Source organism: Pygocentrus nattereri, chromosome 16 (genome assembly GCF_015220715.1).
Source record: "Pygocentrus nattereri isolate fPygNat1 chromosome 16, fPygNat1.pri, whole genome shotgun sequence".
Lineage (NCBI taxonomy): Eukaryota > Metazoa > Chordata > Actinopteri > Characiformes > Serrasalmidae > Pygocentrus > Pygocentrus nattereri.
In genome coordinates this window covers 32,511,004-32,537,682 of record NC_051226.1, presented here as the reverse complement: position 1 = coordinate 32,537,682, position 26,679 = coordinate 32,511,004, and the positions used below count along the sequence as shown (strand labels likewise).

The window sequence follows — 26,679 nt, the reverse complement described above, 5'->3', positions numbered from 1 at the left end:
CACACACACACACACACACACACTAATCAACACTTTTAAAACAGAAATGGGCCTGAAAACTGAAAATAGTTCATTTTTAGTTCATGAGACTGTCCCAAGTGTCAGACCTATCTTAAGCCTTGTGGTCTGAGACCTCCAAGGCCCCTGGACATTGGCCCCACTAGCCCATCTGGCTCAGTAAGTAATCCAACCATCCTGACATCATCTGAAAACAAACTGCTGTGTTTGTGTGTGTGTGTGTGAGACCTACACAGTAGAATGGAGTAAATGCCCAGAATGCTGCAGGTTTACTGTGTCACCTGCTGATTCTGCTCCTGTGGGAACGGCTGCAAGGGTGTGTGTATGTGTGTGTGCGTGTGCGCGTGCGTTTGAGTGTGTGTGTGTGTGTGTGCTGCTATTTTAAGAATGGCCTCTCTTTGTTCAGACTACACACACTTGAGGCACGGCACTGCGAGACAGCTCCTTATTTACGGCTCTCTGCTGCAGGCCTGTAACTGCTGCCTCACATCACACTTTTCATCAGCTCAGTTCTGGAGAGCTGAATCATGTGCAGTCAAAAGCCATTAAGCTTCTACAGAGCAGCTGCGCTCCTCCCTCCAACTGCAGAATCTCAAACCGCGTAACCTGCTCATGTGAACTAGGCCTGTAGGAAAGTCTGTCTAATCAGCACTTATTTCCACTCACACTGACCAGGCCACTCTACCTGAATGAGGAGAAACCTGTAAACCCTGACCGGATAACCAAGCTGACAAGTTTGGAATAAAATCTTGCAAGGATTACATAAGCAGTTTATAGTGTTTGACTCAAACAATGCACACAAAACGTTTTGCTTTTTCAGCTTGTTGGCTGTTTCACATCCACATGGCTGCTATATGTGTATGAAAATAGTTCAGGTGGTTGTTCCAGACCTTTTCATTTTAGGGTATGATAACAAATTTAGCCCAAAGAAATGGTGTGTAAGAAAACAGTATGTTGTTTTTTAGTGAGAATATGGTAGCGTGAAAATATAGTGTAAGAATATAGTACACAGTGTATAATATAACAATATAGTACATAGTGTAAGAATATAGTACACAGTGTATAGTATAACAATATAGTACATAGTGTAGGAATATAGTACACAGTGTATAGTATAACAATACAGTACATAATGTAAGAATATAGTACACAGTGTATAATATAACAATATAGTACATAGTGTAGGAATATAGTACACAGTGTATAGTATAACAATATAGTACATAGTGTAAGAATATAGTACACAGTGTATAGTATAACAATATAGTACATAGTGTAAGAATATAGTACACAGTGTATAGTATAATAATATAGTGGTCTTTGTTTGTCTTGCTACTCTTTGTTTGCTTGTTTGGGATATTGTTTATTGTTTGATTCTTGTTTGTTTGGCATGTCTGCCCCCTGATCAATCCGTGTTGCCTCAATGACCTTGGACCGTTTCGACCATGACCCTGGATTTGCCCTTAATAAAAGTCGCTTATCTCAGCACATGCGTCCACTTCCTCACTCCCCACCGTTACAGACAGTAAAATGTAAAGTAATAGTACACACTCTGATGTTGTGTTCGCATGTTTGCGGTAGATGGACGTTGGCAAGACGGCCAGTCCAATGTTTTTCGATGTAACCGCAACACAAAATTCTGTCACTGCAAGCAGCAGCAATCCGCAGACACAACGGATAAACCGGATATTGAGCTATGGATGCCAAACATCTCATTGTTGAATTTCAGATGAACTTACACATTTACACGACCCAAATAAAAGAGTGCAATAAATAAACAAACAATCTCATTAGTACTGCTAAAACTCTCCTCTTTTGCCAGCACTGCGGTCCCCAAGGCAACGTTTGCATGGCTTCATGCTGCTGTAGGCCGCGCACTGCTATGAGGTGCAAAATGTTATCAATGCAAATGTGAACATAGATTTAGAGTACAGCACACAGGCCATACACATTTTTCATTCCAGCCAAACTGTGGCTTTAATCAGTGTCGGAACGCAAGCGTCAGGTGTGTGTCTGTGCGCTGAGCACCCTGGTGTGTGTATGTCTGTCATCCTGTCCCCGTGATGAGCTCACCGCGAGTGTGTGTGCAGCACAGTGGCGGTTCCCAGTGACTCATGCAGGCTCCTACGTAAGCACACACACTGCTGCCTCAGACCTGAGAGCAGTATTCCATTACCCTACCGCACACACACAGGGCCTGCCAGCAGAGCCCAGCACACTGCGAATGCACCGAATGACACCAGAGAGAGAGAGAGAGAGGAGCTTAAAGAAAACAGCTCTGCAGCATAGATCATATGCTAATGTCTCTGTAGTGATGCAATCCTCGCTGTTCTGAGCAGGACCCTCAGAACAGAGCAAGGGATGGATGTGGTGAGGAGGGAGAGATGAAGAAGAGCGTGAGAGAGTTGAGCGAATCTGCTGAACGGGGATTTCCATCCAGACTCCAGTCATTACTGTGTTGGTGTAATGAGCTTTACTTTGCAGCATGTTATAGTGAGCACTACAGAGACCCCCGAGCCCCTCCACTACACCAAATATGGTTGAGCAACCAAGACATGCTCAGTGTTGGATGTTTGCTTCGGTCATCAGCTCTTTAGCACAGCTAAACTTTCATGGTGAATATGTTTGGCAAGCGAAACTTTTCATGGAGGTCAACTTCAGTAAGGTTTGAATTTGTGTCTATGTACAAAGCGCTGAAGTTGAAGGGGTGGGGCTTCGTATGGCAGCCCTGAAGAATGAATGAAGGAACTGCTAATGTTAGCAGTGACTGTTGAAACAAACACATAAGCGAGAGACTGTATGATACACAGCCAGTCAGTAGACTGTATTAGATTGTATATCTATTATTACATTTGTGATTTTACTGTTTGTAGTAGGTGAGTGGGTGAACTTGCCAACTGCTAGGTTAGCTCCTTGGCTAAGTGCAGCTGTCACTACCTACCACCAACCTTTAGTTATTTATTCTTTGGTGCAGCTAAACTTTCGTGGCAACTAAATTTCGCAATTGAAACTTAGAGTTCAACTTGAAGAAACAAAGTGAGGGAAATACTCATTTTAGCAGTGACTGTTTGAACATTTATTCCTGACTGGCTGTAAATAAATGAACACATAAAAGAGAGACTGTATGACATGCATCATAAGATTGGATTAGATTGTAAAGCTATTATTATTTATGTGATTTTACTGTTTGTGGGCCAACTTGCCAGCTGCTAGGTTAGCTCCTTGGCTAAGTAGAGCTCTTACTGCTGTGCCAGCAACCTTTAGTTATTTACTCTTTAGTACAGCTCTGTCTGCAGCACTATGAGAGCAAAGAACTATCTGGTGTAATTGTTTACTTTTGTGCCGTAATTCTGTATGGTTGGTGTGTTAGCTCGCTTGCTATCTGCATCAGAATGGAGCCTCCTTTTGTTGTTTTTAATCTTTTGGTCCAGCCATTTCCAGCCAAGGTGACAGACACTACAAATGCCACCAACAAGCAATGGGAAACCTTGACTATTACAGCTATAAATATCAAAATAAAATCCCTAAATAATCCCTAAAATGTATATTAGTATGTTAATGCTAAGCTATGGGCATTTTACCTGGCTGTTCTAGCTTAAACACAGACATGTCCATGTGAAGCTTGTAAAAGACATTAACATTTTTTACCTTGCATGCAGCAGTTTTACAGTGAATCTCTCAATAATGCATTGAGCTGTCACCATTTTCCACCCCAAAACAGTTCAACTGTACAGCAGAGCAGAGTCATCAGATAGTAACCTTGTCAGAAGTTTGCAAAACAACATCTAGAGAAGCCAGAAGCATTTTGGAAACGAGGGCAGTAGACTTATGAAATAAAACTCTCTGGCCACAATCACCAGATGTATGTATGGAAAAAAAAAAAAAAGAAGCAGCATCTGATGATAAGAACACCTTGTCAACTGTTAAGCATGGGGTGGATCTACTAGCTATGGCAGCTAGCAGCACAGGTCACGTTACACAGGTAGACTGGAAAATGGATTGAACTAAATATCAACATGTTCAGGAAGCAAATGCGACTGTCTTCAACAGGATAATGATCCAAAACATACTTCAAAATCCATTATGAAGTACTTGAAACTGAAGCTAAAGCTTTTGGAGTGGCCCTCACAGTCCTGTTGAATATCATTGATAATGTGCGTGTGGATCTTAAACATGCTGTGCATGCAAGATGGCCTCGGAATATCGCAGACCTCAGGCTTTATCCAGGGAAGAAGTGAAAATTCCTAAAACAACAAAAAGATTCCTAGTTGGCTACAAAAAGCGTTTACAAGCGGTGATATACGCCAGATGTTATGGGATTGTGTGGTTTGGGTACAGTATGGATGTAATCTGATCTCTGCATGTACGCTCTGTGCTTGGTTTGAACCGGACCTTCAGGTCAGGCCATGTGGTCAGTGTGTGGTATGGCCATGCAATCATCAAAGTGCGCTGAGTAATAATTATGGCAGACAGCAATTTGACTGTAGTAGGATTCTGCTGTTCTCTCTCTCTCTCTCTGCTTCACTGGTGGGTCTCTGAGCTAATGATGAAAACACTGAAGCCTGTGAGTACAAAGTAAAATGCCAGTGGTATCAGTATTGATGTGTGACATTGATCGGTCAGTTATAGCAATACTGATAAATAAGCAATATCAGTTAAACCATGGAGACCCAGACCAAGACAAAGATTTTAGACCAAGCCCTATGAGACCTAAACTAAGACTAGACCATTTTAGACCACGGTAAAGACTAAAGTTGGGCACAGTTATCACAGTAAGACCAGATCTGTTGAGACTAAACTGTTTTAGACCAAAGCAAGACCAAACTCTTCCAGATCCAAACCAAGGCCAAGTCTGAACTGTTTCAGACCAAAGTAAGATCAAACTCTTCCAGATCTAAACCACGACCAAGAGTGCACTACACCATGAAGGCTTGACTGTACCAAAGTAAGACAAAAGTATGACCAAATCAAGACTAAGATTACACCATTTTAGACCAAAGTAAGTCTAAACCCTTCAAGATTCAAACTGAGGCTCGACTGTTTTAAACCACAGTATGACCAAACAGTTCGAGGTCCAAACCAAGACCAAGACTATAGCATTTTACACCACGGTATGCCCAAATCCTTGGATATCCAAAATAAGACAATACTATTTTAGACCACACTATTATCAAACTCTTTAACATCCAAACTAAGACCAAGATTACACTACACCATTAAGGCTTGACTATACCAAAGTAAGACCAAACCAAGGCTAGACTATTTTAGACCGAAATAAGACTAAACCCTTCAAGATCTAAACCAAGATTGAGGCTACACTGTTTTAAACCACAGTAAAACCAAACCCTCTGTGATCCAAACCAAAACCAAGATTAGGCTACGTTAGACCACTGTATGCCCAAACCCTTTGACACCCAAACCAAGACCAAGACAATACTGTTTTAGCCCACATTAAGATCAAACCCTCTGAGATCCAAACCAAGACCAAGGCTAGACCATTTTAGACCATAGCCAGACCAAACCCTTGAAGACTCCAAACTAGTGTGATGTAAATAAGTAAGACCAAACACTTTGAGATCAATAAAGACCAAGATTAGACCACTTTAGACCAAACTAAGACCAAATTCTTTGAGACCCTAACCTAGAACAAGATTAGACTACTGTACATCACAGTAAAACCAAACTTTTGCTAACTCAAACCGAAACCAAGACTAGACCATTTTAGGCAAAACTAAGAATAAACCCTTTGAAATTCATACCAAGACCAATACTAGACCATTTTAGACTAAAGTAAGACCAATCCCGTTTGAATCAAAACTAAAGAAAGACCATTTTACACCAACAGTACAATACTTCAAGCTAAGTATTCAAACTAAGGCCAGTTGTAATCCCCAGACTAAGACTATATTCGAGTAGCACTCCACCAACGAGTCTGGCCCACACAAAAACTGCCTCCTTCACTTTTCTACTCTCTCCCTCTCTCTCTCCCCCTCCTCAACAGTGCCCCTTCAGTGTTTCCCTCACTGTGGAGGGATGCATGTAGGCCAACACGAACGCACTGAGCTGCTTTTGTCACCGCCGTAATTTTGATCCTTATCTCGCTGCTCTCCGCACGCCAGCCGGACTCGGCAGTAATGTCCCGGTGGCACAGACGCAATAGGAAGCGCTGATGCCAACCAGAGGGGCGAGCGCCACTGCATCAGATAAGGGAGAGAGAGGGAGAGAGAAAGGTAATGAGCAGAGGAAATCACCCACCTGCGCCTCTCTCAAAGAAGCGCTTTCTCCAGGGTCGCTCTGCTCAGATGAATGCCTGGACTTATGGCCTCTGTGTTTGTCGTTCTGGGTGGTTTGAGCAGGATAGCTGCCTGTGTGTGCTTTATTGGTGGATAATTTGAAAACAGTTATACTCCACAAGCCAGTTTGTGTCTAGGGTTTTTTAAATTAGCCTAATTTCCTCAAATATTTAAAACAGAAAAAGCTTTTATTGCAGACTGAAGATTAGTCTCCAACTACAGCCTTTAGCATGTCAATGGGCTTATGTTTTCCTTCTGGTTGTCTGTTAAAGCAAAGTCAGCAGCAGACAGTCGGCACTATTTCAAACAGAATTGCCCCTATTATTGTTTACCTTTTTAAGAATTGGCCCTATTATTGTTTACCTTCTTTAGAATTGGCCATATTATTGTTTACCTTTTTTAGAATTGGCCCTATTATTGTTTACCTTTTGTAAAATTGTCCCTATTATTGTTTACCTTTTTTAGAATTGGCCCTATTTTTGTTTACCTTTTGTAGAATTGGCCCTATTATTGTTTACCTTTTGTAAAATTGTCCCTATTATTGTTTACCTTTTGTAGAATTGGCCCTATTATTGTTTACCTTTTGTAAAATTGTCCCTATTATTGTTTACCTTTTTTAGAATTGGCCCTATTTTTGTTTATCTTTTGTAGAATTGGCCCTATTATTGTTTACCTTTTGTAGAATTGCCCCTATTTTTGTTTACATTTTGTAGAATTGGCCCTATTATTGTTTACCTTTTGTAGAATTGATCGAGTAGAACAAAAACTTTTAATATCAGTTGATGTTAATGTATAGCAATTTTATAATGGACCATTTATTTTGGCCTATTCCCAATAAATTTTCTAAATATTCCCACTAAAACATTTTTAAGTGCCTCTATTCAAAATGATATAAAGTGATCATTTTATCATTTGAGCATATGATGAAATTTATATGGGAGAAATCTGCAAAAAAAACACACCAAACTACACCTCCTAATTCTTGACTTCATGTGTTTGAGCCTCACCCGTTGTTAACAGGTCTATAAAATCAAGCATATAGCCTTGCAGTATCCATAAGCACACACTGGCAGTAGAATGGGTCAGTGACTTTAAACATGGACTGTCACAGGATGCCATTTTTGCCACAAGTCAGTTTCTATCCTAATAGATCTGCCCTAGACAACTGTAAGTTCTACTATTGTAAGGGCTATTATTTTCCAGTGTTAGCAACATTCACATTGCATCAGAAAGCAGAACACTACGTTCATTATGAAAATGAATGTACTGCAAAGGGTTCTGCTATTAGTTGGATGTCAAGGTTGTGACAACAGAACCCTTTTTGGTGCTATGTACAACCATTTTCAAAACGTTTCTAGAACCACACAGAACCGCATACAACACATTCTCCATCAATCTGAAGAACGATTTCACTATGCAGTGAACTATTTAATCATGCAATGGGTTCTTTGAGTGTTCAAGGTCCTATACATTGTCTTTACTAAAGAGCCCTTCATCTTTTTTTAAGAACGTAGCTCAAATTGTAGCTTATATGTGTAAAAAACATGCCCAAATCCAAACTACACGTGACATTTTATGATTCGTTTTGAGTTTGTTGATGTAATTTGAAGCAAATACACAAAGATTTTGGCGTGTAAAACCAGTTTGGGTGACTATTGACTTCCAGTATTTCACAGCATTGTAGTACTAAGACTGTCAGTTCAGGTGTTTTATTGTTGTAGTTCTCATTTATGACACATAAAACAGTAAATATTGTGGCTGAAGTGGGTAAATCTGTTTTTAGGAAGAATAATACATAATTGAAGCTGTGGAAGACATTCGGAAACGGACAGAGGGATGACTGATTTTTGATAAACGTCAGCCACAAAAATAATAATATTAATAATAATATTAATAATATTCAGTTAAAGCTCATTAATTAGATCTAAAACAACACTTTCCCTCTGATTTGTATTTATACTGATTCTTTCTTGGTTCTCCAAGCTGCCCAAGTCATTAGTGTTAGCCCAGAGCGTTTGAACCGTATCAGTGAAAAGTGAGCACACTGTCACGTCCTGCTGTAATAAGATAATACGGCCTGATGTTTTATAGTGGGACTGAATTAAATGATGTAGGGGGCGGGGCAGGGAATGATGATGTCACCGTGTCAGCCCGTTTGGTGCAGACTGGTCTGGGACGGGCACTGCGCTGGACTCGGAGCGCTCGGCAGCCTGTTATGCAACAGCAGCAGGCCGGCTTTCCGGCCAGGCAGGCGTCCCATACACACACACATACAGGAGGAAGTGGCCAGGACAGAGTGGTCCGATCTCCAGAGGCGGGCGTGGAGACTAGCTGCTCTGATCTGATTTCTGGAGGAAGGAAAGGGCCGAGCAAGCAAGTGAAAGAATGAAGGGGGGAGAGAGAGAGAGAGAGAGAGAGAGAGAGAGAGAGAGAGAGAGAGAGAGAGAGAGAGCGAAGAAAAAATTGGACAGAGAGAAAAGAGAAGACAGATACACAGAGAATGAAAAACATTGAGAACAGAGAAGAGAACGAGAGAAAGATAAGGGGGGTGGAGGGAAAGAGGAAGAAAAAGTGAAGCGAGAAAGAGAGACAAAAGGAAGAGAATGAAAAGAGAGAGAGAGAAGAGAAAGAGAGAAAGGAAGAGAGTGAAGAGAGAGAGAGTGAAGAGAGAGAAAGAGGACAAAGGGGGGGAGAGAAGACAGAGGACATGAGAGAGAGAGAGAGAGAGAGAAAGAGAGAGAGAGAGAGAGAGAGAGAGAGAGAGGACAATGAAGAAAGTTTACAGAGGAGCCTATAGAGGAGGGATGAGAAGATGGGAGAGTGGCAGAGGAGCGGATGGAGAGATGGAGGGATGGAGGGATGGGCGGATAAGGAGCAGCAGCATATCTCCTCAGTGCAGAAGGGCAGGTCCACCCAGCGCATTGACGGCTACATCCTGTTACAGTCAGGCGCCTAATTTAGCTCAGAGGCGTCAGAGATCCAGCACACCTGGATGACCTCATTCAATGAGCTCCACAGAGGAGAACACGGATTATAATCCAGATTAGAGTCTGTTACTCAAACGGGAACAAAGTGACGGAGAACGCGACCCGTAAACATGATTAAAACTATAGACTTAAAAAGAGAAAGAGCATTAAAATCAAAATCACAATATAAACTGAAATTAGAATATTAAGGTGCCGTTAGAGGGAGCAGTGCAGTAGAGCTAATGACAGAGACCACCCCCCACCCCCCACCCTGTCCATCAGTCCAGACCCAGAGCTTCTTTAGCTTTAACGTAAGTAATGGAAGCTAATTACTCTAATCAGCACTGTGTGCCTCAGTCGTGTACCTGCCGTGTTTACGGGCAGCAGAGTGTCACTGACTCGCGGCACATCACCAGGGCTGAGGCCAATGTGTGAGGCTTCAGGCCTGCAGTTAGCAGGTTAGCATCACGCTAATCGGTGGAGCATCAGATTCTATTACTTATAAGCTATACTGGCTTCTAACTTGCCTAACAAGTGGAGTGAGGGTATTGAGGGTGAGGGTAAGTGGAGTGGGGGTATGGAGGGTGAGGGTAAGTGGAGTGAGGGCATGGAGGGTGAGGGTAAGTGGAGTGAGGGCATGGGGGGTGAGGGTAAGTGGAGTGGGGGCATGGAGGGTGAGGGTAAGTGGAGTGAGGGCATGGGGGGTGAGGGTAAGTGGAGTGGGGGCATGGAGGGTGAGGGTAAGTGGAGTGGGGGCATGGGGGGTGAGGGTAAGTGGAGTGAGGGTATGGAGGGTGAAGGTAAGTGGAGTGGGGGTATGGGGGGTGAGGGTAAGTGGAGTGAGGGTATGGAGGGTGAAGGTAAGTGGAGTGGGGGTATGGGTGATGAGGGTAAGTGGAGTGGGGGCATGGGGGGTGAGGGTAAGTGGAGTGAGGGTATGGAGGGTGAAGGTAAGTGGAGTGGGGGTATGGGTGATGAGGGTAAGTGTAGTGGGGGCATGGGGGGTGAGGGTAAGTGGAGTGAGGGTATGGAGGGTGAAGGTAAGTGGAGTGGGGGTATGGGTGATGAGGGTAAGTGGAGAGGGGGCATTTGGGGTGAGGGTAAGTGGAGTGGGGGCATGGAGGGTGAGGGTAAGTAGAGTAGGGGTATGGAGGGTGGAGGTATGGAGGGTGAGGGTAAGTGGAGTGGGGGTATGGAGGGTGAGGGTAAGTGGAGTGGGGGCATGGGGGGTGAGGGTAAGTGGAGTGGGGGCATGGAGGGTGAGAGTAAGTAGAGTCGGGGGAAAGGGGGGTGAGGGTAAGTAGAGTCGGGTTATTTGGGGTCAGGAGGGTGGGGCTATGGGGGGGGTTTACCCACTGTCTCTCAGGCGGTAGCATGTTGTTACGTATCTGGCAGCGAGGGGGGCCGAGTGCCCCTTCTCCGAGGAATATTCGTAATTTCTCCAATTCTGTACATTTCTCAAAATTTGGAATGACTTTGTTGAATTTGTTTGTGTAAATTTCCCTCATTTGTTTATATTTTTCACAGTGAAGATGAAAGTGCATCTCTGTCTTGACCTCACCTGTCAGACAATGACCACACCGCCTCTCCTCTCTGGGCTGCCAGGACTGTTTATACCTGCCCTGTTCTATGGCCAGGCTGTGGTCACTGAGTCTGTACTTGGTCAGGATCTGTCTCTGGCTCTGAGTCTCTGACAGTCAGGAGATACTCTTCCAGTTCATACTCGGTTTTTTGGGCCTGACAGCAGTTTAATTTACTCTAGTGTTGATTTCTCTCCTCCAATGTTCCAGATAGTCGTTCTGACTGTTTCTGATGATGTGATTGGTGTTTAGTCTGGGCTGTAAAGCAGGGCTGAGTGTTAGATGCTGTTAGTGAGTTGATAAGCCTCAGGACCAGCTGACTGAGAGAGCTCTTCTCAGGGTTCAGTTCTTGGGTCTGTAGCGCCTTAAACTGCAGCGTTTCTCTGGGACTCGTCTTCAGATGCATCCAGAAATTTAGAGATCTTTTTTGAATGTTTATTAACAGAGGAGATCGGCCTAATTCTGCCCTGCATGCATTGGTTGGTGTTTTCCTTTGGACTCTCAGGATCATTCTGCAGAATTCTGCATGCAGGGCTTCTGTTGGATGCTTGTCCCATCTAGTGTAGCTGTGCTCACTGAGTGGACCCCACACCTCACTCCCATTCAGCGCAATGGGCTGGATCACACTGTCAAAGACTTTACACCTGATTGAAATGGGAATGTCGATATTGTAGAATCTCCTCCTGATTGCGTATCTCTCTCTCTCTCTCTGTCTGTCTGTCTCTCAACCTCTCTCTCTCTCCGTCTCTCTCTTTTCTTACTTTTCTTTTTGCGCTCTTTTTTACTTTATTTTCATTGTGTTTCTTTTTACGTACTCACTCTTTCTACACTCTCTTTTTACTATTTTTCTTTCTTCTTTCTTTCCTCTCTCTTCACCCTTTCTTTTACTTTCTTTATACACTTTCATTTCTTCTTTTTCTTTCTTTCTACACTCTTCTACACTACTTTTATTATTTTCTTTCTTTCTTCCTTTTTACACCCTCTTTCTCTATGTCTACACTCTTTTTACTCTTTTTGTTCACTGGTTTGTTCTCTCTACTCTTTTATTTACTCTCACTTCACTTTCTCTTCCTCTCTTTCCCTTCCTTTTGATCTGTCTCTCTCTGTTCTCACTCTTCTTTTTACCTCTATTTCTCTCCCTCTCTCTGCTCCTTTCTTTCACTTCTCTCTGTTCTCTCTTTTGTGCATCTCTCTCTCTCTCTCTCTCTCTCTCTCTCTCTCTCTCTCTGGGTTTATCAGACTCAAACACAGCTCTTCTCCTCCACCCAGTAGAGGAAGCAGTGTGTGATCTGATGTGGCCTTCCAGGGAATGTTTGTGTGTGTGTGTGTGGTTGTGTGTGTGATGGTTCTGTTGAGCTCAGCAGAAGTCGCCTGCCTCTCTCTTTCTCTCTCTCTCTCCCTCCCTCACACACACACACACACACACACACACACACACACACACACACACACACACACACACACACACCTGTCTGCAGTCACACACTTCCCGATCAGCTCCTTGTAGTGGACACTTGTATTAATACAGTGCTTTTAACCCTTAAAAGATGAACATTCTGCCTCTCAGCCATTCATCACACAATGTGTTTAAACTTAAATAACCTTAAATAAGCCATTTCAGGTATTAACAAATACCCCTACCCCTTGTTTGAGTGTCACGTTGCCCCTCGGAACTGAGTTACAAGTTATAGAGGTTGAAATCATCCTCTACAAAGTGGAACAACCCTCAAATAAAAAGTCCTCAGTGCTGGGCTTTAGTTACATTTAAGGAAGATATATGCATATAGGGGGGCTGGGGGCCCATCTCTAATTCTTCAGTGATATGAAGCTGTCATTAGCTATTCACCAGCTTCTGTTCTGGATTCAGTTCTGAATCCTGAGGCAACAGAATGCAACTGCTTGATCATTTAAGGAGGAACGGGAAATTTAGTTGACCGGCTACCGAGACATCAGCTATTACTAGAGACTTTGGGTGCTTGTTATGAACAAAAGGACCAAAATACACTGAAACAGCATTCAAGTAAGATTCTCATAACACGCTGTTCGGAGTCTGTTTGGAGGGCCATGTAGCCCAAGCACTTCACCCTACCCGGCTATCTCAAAAAGAATCAGGACTCCCTAACCCTTGACGTGAACGTGCAAAACAGAGGGCTAAGGGCTAAGTGGTAGGGGGATTGGGCCCAAGTCTGAGTTTTATATCTGAGTGAGATTTAAAGAGTTAGAGTTTAAATCAAACATGATGTGTCATAACATGCTTTAAGGTGGCCAAAGCCTACAAAATATCCATTTAATAAAAAGGTGTCATATTATGTGTATTCATTCCAAACTGTCATGGTTTGTATGTTGCAGAGTGCTTTACACCCCTCCAGCTGACACTTGGCATTGCACATAGTAATCTTAGGCTTGTGTGCAGCTGCTCAACCATTTCATGAAGCTTCTAATGCACAGTCCTGAGTTTTAGAATGTTGTTGTTATTGTTTACACAATCTCCTTTTCCATAACTTAGTGGTACTCAGTGGCATATTTGACCATTCCCTGTAACAGACGTCTAGCAGATAAATCACTCTGTGTAGTAACTGAACTCTTCTCTTTCTCCTGGACGTCAGGCAGTGCAAACTAAGACTCCACTGGACAGAAGGGGGAGCAGAGATGAAGCCATGGAGAAGCTAAAGGTGTTTCTGTGGGTTCCTCCCCTTACAGAGGTGTAGAAGGACAGGAGAGAAGAACAGGTATGCTGACCATGTCAGAGTTTAACGTGGGCTTTATTTTAATCACAAAAGCAAATCCTTGAATTCCTGAGATGTTGTATCCGTCCTGAACCATCACGGCCTGCGGTATGTGCTATATGTGGATCCATATTTCACAGACAAGTTCCATCCAGGAATCTTAAGCTACAAGCCATTAGCAAGTTAGCAGCGGCGATCCGCAGACGACCCTGTATCTGCAGCTAGCACCAAACGATACAGTAAATCGAGGGATCATACATGAAGCAGCATCATAATAGGAGCATTAATATTTATCCATACAATCCATCCACCTTTGAGATGAGTTGTAGTGATCCAGAACTGACCATCCAACATCAGTACCTGACCTCCCTGAAGCACAATCAAATCCTCACAGCAATGTTCCAGCATCTAAAGCCTTCCGAGAAGAGTAGAGGCTGTTGCTGCTGTGAAGCATTGCGCAATGCCTTTGGGGTTGAAGTCAATTCAAGCATCTCGAAAAGAGAAAGTTCAGAAGTGACATCCTCCTGTTCCCTCACACGCAGCAGGCCGCCCCGCTTTGATGGACCGGGGTTTAGGACCCCTGCATTGTTAGGCTGTTTATGTTTTGGGGGAAGTGCTCCTTCGAGGAGACAGGAATCACTTGTTTGCTGTTTAACAGGCCGGGCCTGTTTCCTCCGGCTCCTCTAGCAGTCGCTGAGCAGCGTTACCACAAAAGCATCCGCACCATTCAGGATCAGGAACTGCAGATTAGCAGCGTGATGGCCAATGATTTATATTATACCATGATATAATTACAATTTCTGAGGCTTTTGGCTTATAAATGGCATAAATCATGTTTTTGTATTGTGCAGGAATAACCAAATAACATACATTTACATTTAAGGTCAATATTTAACATCTTTACTATAAAACAAGCAGGTAAAGATGTTAAATCTGAACACAAACAGCCGTTGATGGTCAGTACTAAACATCTGTAAGTTCAGAGCTCGGACAGTCCTCGGGCTGAATCTCAGGCAGCTCACTGCTCCCTATATAGTGACTGTGAGTTATGATATTTTGTCTTTTCCACCCAAATATTGGTCTTGGTGTGCAGTATGACTTGTGCGATCATGGCTGAATCCAGAGTGGTTCTCTGTTAGACTCGCTGAGCTCTGTTTAGATGCAGTAGCCGTTATTTCAAGACCTGCGTGTTGCTCTTTGTAGGGAGAAGGGAGCTGTTTGAGATTCTGCCTGAAACAGTTAGCGGCAGTGCTGATTCACCTGATCCGAATGCTGTGCACTGATTGGCTGAACAGAGTTATTGGGTTCTGATTGGAGAACAGCGCTGGCGTTGGACTGTTTCTGCTGTAAAACGTGAGCTTGTGATGCCTCGATGATGAACAGTAATGGCTTTAGTGACTAAACGTGTTTAGGGTTCAGGATGAGCTGAGTGTTAGAATAACTCACCACAGTCAGCTCCATTTTAAATGAACCCTTCATATAAACCAATAAATAAAAAAATAAAAAATAGTAGATGCTCTACAAATGATTGTTCTGGCATGTCATGGAAATAGACTGGCAACATCCTAGCATCCATGTTGGATACCACAGCAATTGTCTTTTACCATCCTAGCAGCCATCTAAGATACCAATGTAACCACCAAGAAACACCTTAGCAACCACCTTAGATACCCTAGCAACCACCTAGTGACACCCTAGAACTCGCCCTGGCCACGATAGCAGCCCTTGAAAACCATGCTAGGAACCACCAGAATAGTGACCATCTTAGATACCATAGCAAGATACCAAAAAACACCCCAATAGCCACACTGGCCATCATAGCAGCCACCAAAAATCACCCTATCAACCACTAGAAATACCATAGCACCTGGTTCGCAACACCCTAGCAACCACCTGGAACATCATAGTAATCATCGTAGATACCATAGCAACTGCCTAACAACACCCCAATAGCCAATCTGGTCACCATAAAAGTCACCTGAAAACACACTAGAAACCACTAGAGATACTATAACAACGGGTTAGCAACACCCTAACAACCACCTGGAGCATCATAGCAACCACCAAAAAACATCCTAGCAACCACAAGAGATTCCATAGCAATGGGTTAGCAACACCCTAGCAACCTCCTGGAACAACATAGCAACCATTTAACAACACTCCAGTAGCCACCCTGGCCACCATAAAAGCCACCTGACAACACCCTAGCATCCATTAGAGATACCATAGCAACACCCTAGGAACCACCTGGAACATTATAGCAACCACCATAAAACACTCTAGCAAACACCATAGATACCATGGCAACAACCTAGCAAAAGTTTGTACACCCCTCTTATATCACAATAATGAACTAGCATCAATACCATGGCCATCATAGCAGCCACCAAAAAAACACCCTAGCAACCACCAGAAATACCATAGCACCGGATTTGTAACACCCTAGCAAACACCTGGAACATCATAGTAACCCCCTTAGATACCATAGCAATTACCTAGCAACACCCTAGACGCCACTCTGGCCACCATATCGGCCACTATAAAACACTCTAGGAACCACCAGAAATACCATATCCCCTTGTTTGCAACACCCTGGCAACCATCTGGAACATCATAGCAACCACCTTAGATACCATAGCAACCACCTGCAACAACATAGCAGTCACCAAAGATATAATCTATAGCAACACCATAGTAACCACCTGGGAAAAAATTCTGCCTTTTTCTTCAGAACTTGATTCCTTTTAACTTTCAGCCGTTCCATTATAAAGCACTTTGACCTGCTCCGCGTACGAAAAGTGCTTCTCAAATGACGCATTGTCATTAGTTAAAGAAAAGAATTAACCGAATATCAAATTCCTGCAGTGTTCGTCCCCCACGGTTCTATTTTTTTCACCACCCGTTTGTCTAAAGTGACTCTTGGAGCCATTTTTGAGCTAAAAAACAAAGAGGACACTCTCAGCGGCGCACAGATGCAGCCCTGTGCCGCAGATGTACCCGATAAGCCTTCGGAGGAGAAAACCCAAACGCAGCTCTGTGCCTGCTTTGCAATTGCGGTTTCTAATAATATTTAAGTGACTGCTGAGGAGAGCAGTGTGTTTTGGCTCTGCTGTCCTCTTTTTTAATAAAGACAGAGCCTTTCTGTGTGAAAGCAGGAGTCAGAGCTATAACATGCACAAACTGAGAAAACAGCCAGTGTGAGTCTTATTTTTATACATTTCTAATGAAGCTTGATCTTAATAAGGGACAGTCGGAGGGGAATTTTCTCTGCCGTCTGTCCAAACCTCACATCACACTTTAGCTCCCTCTAATATGTCTTGTCTCTGACGATGCTAAACCGCTAAAGCTGGCTAATAAATGTAAATGAGTCTATAAAAGAGCCTCAGCTGTTTGACGTTATTTTAGCCCTCGTCTCTGAGCTAGCTGAGCATTTGCTTTGATGACAGGCGGGGGTGGGAGGTGGAGGTGAAACTTGATATTATTGGTTGCTATTAATTCTGGGTCCCTGCATTAAACCGTGTCATATCTACACATGCACCGATCCTTTAGTATCGCCCGATACCAAGTGCCAATACTGAAACTAACTCTATCTAAACTCTATCCAAGTCCTGATATTTCTACAAGTACATTATTAAATATTTCATGATAGTAAAATCTGTGTTCTCTGTCACAAATAAAACACACTCAGCTAGATTAGATGCCATTTACTTGCTGGATTATATGCTTAAGAAAGCTTACTGTTATTTATATACTGTATATTTAGTATTTACTATTATATAACTGGTAAAAGGCTCATGTTTAACAACTTAAGTAAATGTAAAATATCTTTATTATGTAAAATAATTATGAATAGAGTTGAGCAATATTCAGATAAACCAGTGGTGTTTACCTGTCAGCAGCTTCCGAAAACCGGAGCTGAACGTTGTACGCATGTTTTGTTCCCTCGTTCTGCATCTCTGAGCATCGGTTTGGTAAATATCACCATCGTCTGTCAGTATCAGCGACTTGCAGTGTTTTTTTCTGGCTTGGTTGAAGCGAGGGTCACAAGACCCAGTTATTCATTCAGCCTAATGAGAAACTGTAGAACAGACTCGGTTTATATCACAATACCTACATTTAGAGTCAGTTATTCATTCAACCTAATGAGAAACTGTAGAACAGACTCAGTTTCTATCACAATACCTACATTTAGAGCCGGTTATTCATTCAACCTAATGAGAAACTGTAGAACAGACTCGGTTTATATCACAATACCTACATTTAGAGCCGGTTATTCATTCAACCTAATGAGAAACTGTAGAACAGACTCAGTTTATATCACAATACCTACATTTAGAGCCGGTTATACATTCAACCTAATGAGAAACTGTAGAACAGACTCAGTTTATATTACAATACCTACATTTAGAGTCAGTTATTCATTCAGCCTAATGAGAAACTGTAGAACAGACTTGGTTTATATCACAATACCTACATTTAGAGTCAGTTATTCATTCAGCCTAATGAGAAACTGTAGAACAGACTCAGTTTATATCACAATACCTACATTTAGAGCCAGTTATTCATTCAGCCTAATGAGAAACTGTAGAACAGACTCAGTTTATATCACAATACCTACATTTAGAGCCGGTTATTCATTCAGCCTAATGAGAAACTGTAGAACAGACTCGGTTTATATCACAATACCTACATTTAGAGTCGGTTATTCATTCAGTCTAATGAGAAACTGTAGAACAGACTCAGTTTATATCATAATACCTACATTTAGAGTCGGTTATTCATTCAGTCTAATGAGAAACTGTAGAACAGACTCAGTTTATATCACAATACCTACATTTAGAGTCGGTTATACATTCAACCTAATGAGAAACTGTAGAACAGACTCAGTTTATATCACAATACCTACATTTAGAGTCGGTTATACATTCAACCTAATGGGAAACTGTAGAACAGACTCAGTTTATATCACAATACCTACATTTAGAGTCAGTTATACATTCAACCTAATGAGAAACTGTAGAACAGACTCAGTTTATATCACAATACCTACATTTAGAGTCGGTTATACATTCAACCTAATGAGAAACTGTAGAACAGACTCAGTTTATATCACAATACCTACATTTAGAGCCGGTTATTCATTCAACCTAATGAGAAACTGTAGAACAGACTCAGTTTATATCACAATACCTACATTTAGAGTTGGTTATTCATTCAGCCTAATGAGAAACTGTAGAACAGACTCGGTTTATATCACAATACCTACATTTAGAGTCGGTTATACATTCAACCTAATGAGAAACTGTAGAACAGACTCAGTTTATATCACAATACCTACATTTAGAGTCGGTTATACATTCAACCTAATGGGAAACTGTAGAACAGACTCAGTTTATATCATAATACCTACATTTAGAGTCGGTTATTCATTCAGTCTAATGAGAAACTGTAGAACAGACTCAGTTTATATCACAATACCTACATCTAGAGTCGGTTATACATTCAACCTAATGGGAAACTGTAGAACAGACTCAGTTTATATCATAATACCTACATTTAGAGTCGGTTATTCATTCAGTCTAATGAGAAACTGTAGAACAGACTCAGTTTATATCACAATACCTACATTTAGAGTCGGTTATACATTCAACCTAATGGGAAACTGTAGAACAGACTCAGTTTATATCACAATACCTACATTTAGAGCCGGTTATTCATTCAGCCTAATGAGAATCTGTAGAACAGACTCGGTTTATATCACAATACCTACATTTAGAGCCGGTTATTCATTCAGCCTAATGAGAAACTGTAGAACAGACTCAGTTTATATCACAATACCTACATTTAGAGCTGGTTATTCATTCAGCCTAATGAGAAACTGTAGAACAGACTCAGTTTATATCACAATACCTACATTTAGAGTCAGTTATACATTCAACCTAATGAGAAACTGTAGAACAGACTCAGTTTATATCACAATACCTACATTTAGAGTCGGTTATACATTCAACCTAATGAGAAACTGTAGAACAGACTCAGTTTATATCACAATACCTACATTTAGAGCCGGTTATTCATTCAACCTAATGAGAAACTGTAGAACAGACTCAGTTTATATCACAATACCTACATTTAGAGTTGGTTATTCATTCAGCCTAATGAGAAACTGTAGAACAGACTCGGTTTATATCACAATACCTACATTTAGAGTCGGTTATACATTCAACCTAATGAGAAACTGTAGAACAGACTCAGTTTATATCACAATACCTACATTTAGAGTCAGTTATTCATTCAGCCTAATGAGAAACTGTAGAACAGACTCAGTTTATTTCACAATACCTACATTTAGAGCCGGTTATTCATTCAGCCTAATGAGAAACTGTAGAACAGACTCGGTTTATATCACAATACCTACATTTAGAGTCGGTTATTCATTCAGCCTAATGTGAAACTGTAGAACAGACTCAGTTTATATCACAATACCTACATTTAGAGCCGGTTATTCATTCAACCTAATGAGAGATTACATATGTTTTGTGTGTATGAAAGGTAGATTAAGTGTTGACATTTCTAGACCACTTAGCTTTGATTAACTACAATGCAGTCCAGTTCATTTTAGCATGTTAAACTAGAAAAAAAGAAAAAATGTCTCTACGTTTCTGCATTCGGTTAAATGAACTCCTCAGAGGATATATGACCTATGCTGTGGTCCAAAAAATGTCTATAAAAGCCAATTTCAGGCTTTACAGAGTGACTCGCATGCACACAAACACACACACACACACAAACACTGTATTTTAGCCTGTTTTCTTCTCCTGACTCAGTACTGATTACTAAAACTCTGATATACTGCAGCTTTTATAAACTCTGATGATCCGCTAAAGTGATGAGCTGAAATCAAGAAGTCAGAAAGTCAGCCCACATTCCAGAGTTCCACACTGCTGCTTTAGCTTTTCATTACTTGACTTACAAAAAACACAGTTCTCATCAACTCGCTGTTCATTCCTGAACACGGTCTTGAAACATCTGACCAAAGGAGCAAAGGAGTCTTTTATATACATCACTGCTGTTAGAACAAAACCTCGTATCTCCAAAATGGTAACTTTACAGGAAAAGGGAAAAACATACTCTGCTTTTAATGTAAGTCAATGGAACCAGATGTTTTCTTAAGTAATTTTGGGCCGTTTCTTTTGGTCCATTCATCATGAAATTTACACACAATTGGCAACTGTACTTTGAAATTATGTCAAAAACTGAAAAACAACACAAATGGAGACACAAGGTTTTGTTCTGACAGCAGTGATATGTAAATGTAAGGTAACATATAATCTTATATATTATTATTATTATTATTTTATTATTATTATTATTTGTTGAATTCTGAGACAACATATACAGAACACTGAGATAATACAGTCTCAAACGCCTAATTGTAAGGTTATTGTAATGTTACTGCAACAGTATTGTAGTAATATATCAAAATATACGGTATCATCAGCTTTTCTGTAAAACTATACATCAAAACGACTTTTCTGACGCAGCAAATAACCATCATCTTTACTCTGATTTCATTTGCTTTTTATTTTTCCATCATTCAGATGTTAAAATAGCTGCTGAGCCTCATTAATATCTGTGAACCAGAGTAAAAACAACAAGTTAATACTCAACTAATGGTAAAGTTAGCCTACCTAGCTATAAAAGTTGAAAATATCCACATGCGTTTCTGTCCATCCTTCCACTGTGAGAAAACAAGTCAACGCTATGGGTCTGAAAGGATGTGTAGCTGTCAACAAGAACCTCACAGAGAAAAGGACACGGACTCATCAAACGAAGAAGCTGGACAATGGACTGACCACCCCAGATTCCAGACCTCAACATCACTGAATGAGTTTGACCACTTCAGAAAATGATCAACCAGCTTCTAAGACTGAACTTTGGAGGTGTGGACAAAGATCCCACCATCCAAACTGACTGGAAAGGAAATAAAATGTAACTGTAAAGCCGCATGTGCAGAGACAAGCGAGATTTATTATGGGCAAATCCAGGGTCATAGTCACAACGGTCCACGGTCAAACAGTCAACACGGAGAGAAGGAGGGACAGACATGACAAAATGAAAACAGGATCAACAAACAACGGAGGCCAGAAGAAACAAACACCAAACAATATCACACACTTCAAACAGTACAAAGACCAGCAACCAGACAGGGGAAAACACAGGGCTTAAATACGTAAGGGTAAACGAGGGACAGGTGGAAACACAGGTGCAGACAATCAGGGGTGGAGTAACCAAACAAGGGGCTGGACTAAAAATCAAAACAAAAACACATGGGCTAAACCAAAACACAATACGAACACATGGAAAGGATTGGGAGGGGCCAATCGTGACACTAACCAATGGACTGACCACCCTGACTGACTGAGTCCATACCTCAACACCACTGAATGTGCTTGGATTACATCAGAAAATGATCAACCAGCTTCTAAGAGGTGTGTCTGCCGATTTCTTTGAGAAACTGAAATTGAGGCTCCTGAAAAGAATGGAAGCTGGAATAAAGGTAAAGAGTGGACTGAAAAGTGTTGATATTATGTCTGGTTGTTGAGGCTTCTGTTAAATATGCTTTCTGCTTTTTTCCCTCATAACTTGAATAGCTGTTTTGACTGGAAAAAAATGTGTCGACTAGACAAATTTTTTTTTGTGGTGTCCCACAGGGTTCCATTTTAGAACCTTTACTAATTTCTAATATTACTGTTTTATTAGCTGTCCATAAAGCACTTTGAGCTGCCACTCTTATGGATATGCTCTATAAATAAAGATATTATTATAATTGTTATCTATTTTGTTCATGAACTGAAAGCAAAAGACTGGAAAACACTTCCATGAACACCTAACAGACATGACTCTAGTTGCTAACTTTCATGGTTATCACTCTGACCTATTCAAAGTTGGTGCTCATGAACTTTGTTCCCCTCGTTGGCTAAGTACATGACTGTGTCCAGCACCTGGTGATTACTGTTTCTTTTATAGACTTTCAATAGAGCCAGAATAGTCACTTCAGGCTGATATGCTTTATCAAGGTCCACACAAATGAGCCACAAAACGTCACTGCATTATTTCGTGGCTCGTTTTATGAATGACACGAAAGCATGATTGATTGGCCCTCAATTGCCCCTTAATTGGGCTTGGAGTGTTTGATTGCTGGACACTGAGTCATTGTATTGGCAACGTCTGTCATGGCAACGGGCGACCTGCCTACGTCACGTCACACTGCGTGGGAGTTTGGTATCCTCGCCACTTTAAAGCAGGTTGGGCGAAGTCCAAAAAGCAATAAAACTGGGATAAGGAGGTAACGGCTGAAAGAATCTGCCCTGTTAACATACCTTCAGTTCCGGCGGTTCCAGAGAGTAGGTCAGAGGAGATAAGAAAAGCCTGGAAGCCTGAGTTACACGTCTGATTAATCTGTCGAGAAGGATCCTGTAATTACTGTTGACATTCTGAAGGACGATAAAGAAAAAAGCTGACATCACATCACGCAACGTGAATCAACACAGAATCCACTGGGTTTGTGTGAGTCTACATGTACATTCGCTGTTTGATACTTGGTTTTGCTTAATAACCCTCCTCAATTCCAGTAACACTATACTTTGAACTTGCACCTGGCAAATGTGGCATTGTATGACAGTGCCACCTTTAAAGTCATTGAGTTCCTCAAATCAACCCATTTTACTGCTAGTGTTTGTCTATTGAGACTGCAAGGCTGTGTGCTTGATTTTCTACATCTGTTAGCAATGGTTGTGAATGAAACACCTGACCTCAGTAATTAGGATGTGCGTCCACATACTTTTGGCCATGTAGTGTCTTACAGCACAATAACTTTTTGTCACCTATGCATGGCAGAACAACTGCATTCAACCAACAGTAACACTTTATTTGAAGACTGCTTACACAGGAACTTCATAAACATTAAATTATTTTTTAGAAGACGGATATTTACGAAAATGTATTGTAAGAGGAACATCCAAGAAAGGCAGAGTCCCAAGGATTGGTCAAGGCTCGCCACTTTGCCAAAAATTTAATTCATGTTTAAACATAGCAATCTTTAGTGAATGATTGAAAAAAATTTTAGTATATCACCCTCTACAGTCATATCCAGAGAAATCTCTGTGTAAGGGAAATGGCAAGAAACCACAAATGAATGCCCAGAACCTTTGACCATCAGATGACACTGTATTAAAAACCAGCATGTTTTTTATGATAGACATTACCATGGATTCAGGAATACTTTGGTAAACTGTTGTTAATATACCTTAAGACTACTTTGCACAGATATGCACACATATTAACAACCTCTAGAAACGCTGCCAACTTCTCTGGGCTGGAGCTCATCTGAATAGGACTGATGCTCAATGGAAATGTGTATTATGGTCTGATGATTCAACCTTTCAGAATGTTCATGGAAATAATGGACATCGTGTTCCCAGAGCCAAAGATGAAAAGGATCATCCAGATGGTTACCAGAGTAAAGTAACCTACACATCTGTGAAAGCACCATTGACACTGAACACATTTTGGAGCAACATACGCTGCCTTTTAGACGCCGTCTTTTTCAGGAACGTCCATGATTATTTCAACTTGACACACCAAGAAACATTCGGCACGTTACAACAGCATGGCTGCGTAATCAGAGAGTGTTGGTGCTACACTGACCTGCCTGCAGTCTAGATCTCTCACATTGAAAATGTGTATTTTAGAAATCTCAAAATATGGCAATAAATGCCCTGTATGGTTGCAAAGTTGAAGCCTAGCATAACTGAAGAATGGCAAAACATTACTCTGTCAAAACTTGGTCAGTCCCAAATGATTATTAACTGCTGCTAAAGGAAAAGTTGATGTAACACAGTGTAAATATGTTCCTCCCAATGTTTTGGAAGATTTTGCAGGCTCAAAATTTGGAGTGAGAGTATAGTTAGAAAAAAAAAACTATGATACAAACTGAATTTGCATATCACTGCTTCCTGTTGTGATCAGCACTTTATATACTGTCCCAGCTTTTTTGGACTTGGGTTTGTAGGCCTCTTCATAGCAGTTTTATATGGCTTTCTAACCCCTTGAATGGCCAATGGGCCCAAAGTTTTATTACACAATTCTATAGTCTAGCTTAACCCCTATAAAATAGCTCAACCCTGTCGTTACTGAATAATAAGCCTTAAATTTGAAGGGGCTAATTACGTTACATTTTAACGCTTACGCAGGTGTTATGAAGCCCGAATGTAGTCAGTCTTTAAATACAGCCATTAAACAAATCAGTGTAGTAGATAATATCTGTTCATTAGTTAAAAAACAATACAAAAAATGTGCGCTGGAACAACAAATTCCGTAATACATGGTGGTCACTATGTTGTTTTCCTTTTTGCCTTTGCAATAACACCCCCCTCCCCCTCGCTTTTATTCCCTTTTTCTCCAGAGGCTCACGGAGTTGCAGTCAACTGACGAAACTCAACAACATCGGCTCCCCCAACTCCACCCCACCCTACACACCCGTCTGGGGTGACATCACCCTGTGATGTCATCAAGAGACCACCGGAGGCATGCCGGCGTGACATCACTCTGGCGCTGGTCAGAGCAGAGTTGCGAGGCAGCTGCACTCGCCCTCTGCGCGCGGACCCGCAACTAGCCTTTCGCGCAGTGCAATCGTGCTAATTCAAACAATCTGATCCAGACCGAGCTCTGCTTTTTTTGGCTACTTAGCCTGTTTGTAATGGGCTCCCAGGACAGATTCATGTGCTTGTGTGTGTTTTTCAGCGTTGCAGCCGGTGATGAAACACGGCCGAGGAGATATTTGTTGAGGAATGCAAGAGCAAGGTCAGAGTCTTGGCAGTAGATAGCTGGGGTGGAGGGTGGAGAGAAGGGGTGGAGGGTGGAGAGGGAGGGAAAGAAAGAGAAAGAGTTGGAATTTCCCTACTTAAACTTCCATCTGCAGCTTCGGAGATCAATTCCCCTGGATTCGAGCACTGACTTCATGACGCAAATCGCCTGTATGTAAGGGACGCAACATCTGCCTATGACACCAACGGCAAAACATTACAAAAACAAAGCCAAACATTACTTTCTTAAGGGCACTGAGGGCACTTTTTAGAAAAGGGGGCAAAAACAGGTGACCAGCTTGCCAGAGGAAGATGGATCCAGTGGGGAACCATGAATATCAGAGCTACACCAGGGGTTGGTAACATACGTCTCCAGATCTGTTTTACTGCTCTGTTGCGGCTTCACAGCAGAAATAGATTTTTAGATAAAAATAAAAGAATCCTTCTTTTACGGTAAAATAAAGCTCTGCTGATCGTTCAACACAGTTTAACAATAAATTGTCTTAAACACTGGAGAATGTAGAACTGCTAATTCATCCTTTAACCCTGAAGGCTGGCGCACAGGCTGCTGGTCACCATAGCAACACAGGTAACAGCCTTGCCTTTCTAGTAGCTAAAAGGCAAAGAGAAAGATTTAAGACGAACATCGATAATTTGGAGATGAATGGACTGAGGTGCATTCATAATCACTCCAGCTGGTTTCCTGATACATTTAATCTGCAACGAGATACTGTCAAACACTAAAATGTTGCAAAGCTGAAGTCAGTTTCTCCTTTGCCAGGTTCTTGTTTGAATTCTTCTGTTCCACTTTAAACTAGTGCAGCAAGTTGCATTTAACAGGGAAATTCGAACAAGAAGCAGACGAATGAGAAGCCTCGTAAACAACAACAAAAAAAATGAGACGTTTTACAAGAAATTCTAGAAAATCTACAATTGAGGAAAGGTTTCCTGCCAGAGATGCGAGAAAGGTGGCTATAGCTGATCTAAAAGCAGAGCAAAGTAAGTCTGCATTTTTGTTTATATTATATTTGTATCCCATACTAGTACATCAGCACATACTGGGACATATTTACAGACAAGATGGTAACATGGACATAAAATATTGTGGCTCCCAAGGTGGTTTGATTTTTGTTGAAAGGACAAAATGGCTCTTCTTAACATCTGGGTTGCCGACCCCTGAGTTAGGCCTCCAGTTCAGCTTGGTCAAAAAACACCTCTACAATGCTAGC

General features: G+C 41.5%; 1 long non-coding RNA gene across 1 annotated transcript in view; it reads left to right on the top strand.

Annotated features, from left to right (window-relative positions):
* The window catches only part of LOC119265385, a 42,437-nt gene extending 17,239 nt beyond the window's left edge, over positions 1-25,198 (top strand). Inside the window, exons 2-3 of the long non-coding RNA XR_005131617.1 lie at positions 13,464-13,586; positions 25,051-25,198. This is a non-coding gene — a long non-coding RNA (uncharacterized LOC119265385). The remainder of the gene's footprint in view (positions 1-13,463; positions 13,587-25,050) is intronic.
* Positions 25,199-26,679: the final 1,481 nt, after the last annotated feature.